Source organism: Carcharhinus amblyrhynchos, chromosome 6, assembly GCF_965287045.1.
Source record: "Carcharhinus amblyrhynchos chromosome 6, sCarAmb.v2.hapA, whole genome shotgun sequence".
NCBI lineage: Eukaryota > Metazoa > Chordata > Chondrichthyes > Carcharhiniformes > Carcharhinidae > Carcharhinus > Carcharhinus amblyrhynchos.
This window is the reverse complement of record NC_137329.1, coordinates 115,876,021-115,877,553: the sequence shown is the minus strand read 5'-3', so window position 1 is coordinate 115,877,553 and position 1,533 is coordinate 115,876,021. Positions and strand designations below refer to the sequence as shown.

The window sequence follows — 1,533 nt, the reverse complement described above, 5'->3', positions numbered from 1 at the left end:
TCAAGCTCTGGAATGGAGCTCAAACCCACAAACCCCTGACTTAAGTAAGAGTGTTAACAACAAGCCAAGCCAGCTCTCATGAAAATAATTAAACTAAATTAGATGTACGAAGAAAACTGAAATGCACTCATCAATTCCAATATGCTAAGTTTCAGAAGCATGCAGTTTAACCCTTGAAATAGTTTTTGCTGTCTTTTGTGGAGTAATATGATTAGAATTGATTTATTATTGTCACATGTATTAGTATGCAGTGGAAAGTATTGTTTTTTTGTGCACTATACAGACAAAGCACACCACACATAATATACCATACATACCATACAGCGGCGGACGAGGTGGCCGAGTGGTTAAGGCGATGGACTGCTAATCCATTGTGCTCTGCACGCGTGGGTTCGAATCCCATCCTTGTCGGTGCCACTTTTTATGGGCAGCACGGTAACACAGTGGTTAGCACTTCTGCTTCACAGCTCCAAGGACCTGGGTTCGATTCCTGGCTTGAGTCACTGTAAGTGTGGAGTTTGCACATTCTCCTCGTGACTGTATGGGTTTCCTCCGGGTGATCTGGATTCCTCCCACAGTCCAAAGATGTGCGGGTTAGGTTGATTTGTCATGCTAAAAATTGGCCTTAGTGTCCTGGAATGCATAGGTTTGAGGGAGTAGTGGGTAAATATGTAGGGATGTGGGGCCTGGGTGGGATTGTGGTCGGTGCAGACTCGATGGGCTGAATGGCCTGTTTCTGTAATGTGGCGTTTCTATGATAAGGAAAGGAGAGAGTGCAGAATGCAGTGTCACTGTCATTGCTAGGGTTTAGAGAAAGATCAACGTAATATAGGATAAGTCCATTCAAAAGACTGATGGCAGCAGGGAAGAAACTATTATTGAGTCAGAAGGTATGTGACCTCAGACCTTTGTACCTTTTTCTCGATGGAAGAAGGTGGAAGAGCAAATGTCCAGGATGTGTCAGACCCTACGTTACCCTGGCTGTTTTTCCAAGGCAATGGGCAGTGTAGGCAGTGTCAATGGATGGGAGGTTGATTTGCGTGATGGACTGAGCTACGTTCACAATCCTTTATAGTTTCTTGCAGTCTTGGTCAGAGCAGGAGCCATGCCAAGCTGTGATATATCCGGAAAGGATGATTTAAATGGCATATCTGTAAGGGTTGGTGAGAATAGTAGCAGACATGCTAAATTTCCTTAACCTCCTGAGAAAGTAGTGGTGTTAGTGAGATTTCTCAACTAAGACCAGGACAAGTTGTTGGTGATCTGGACACCTGGAAAGGCATTCACAGAGAAATAAAGGGAGACAGAGATGGAAGAGGATGACAACAAACTGGAAAAAAAGGTGAAAGAGTTGGCACCAGTCAGCAAGACAGCAGAAAAGATAAGTCTAATGGGGAATGGAGAAGATAAATCTAAAATACAATTTGAGATTAAATTGTGAGGGAAGGACAAGGAAAACACAAGTTCATCTAAACAGTAAATCTAAAACTGACATCAGGCAGTTCTTCATGCAAAGAGTGATTAGTGCAAGGA

The 1,533-nt window shown here is 43.2% G+C and overlaps 1 non-coding gene across 1 annotated transcript; it reads left to right on the top strand.

The window, feature by feature from the left end:
- The first annotated feature begins 329 nt into the window (after nt 1–329).
- On the top strand, nt 330–411 carry trnas-gcu (transfer RNA serine (anticodon GCU)). Its single transcript has one exon. It is a non-coding gene; the product is annotated as a tRNA-Ser (tRNA).
- The last annotated feature ends 1,122 nt before the right edge of the window (nt 412–1,533 follow it).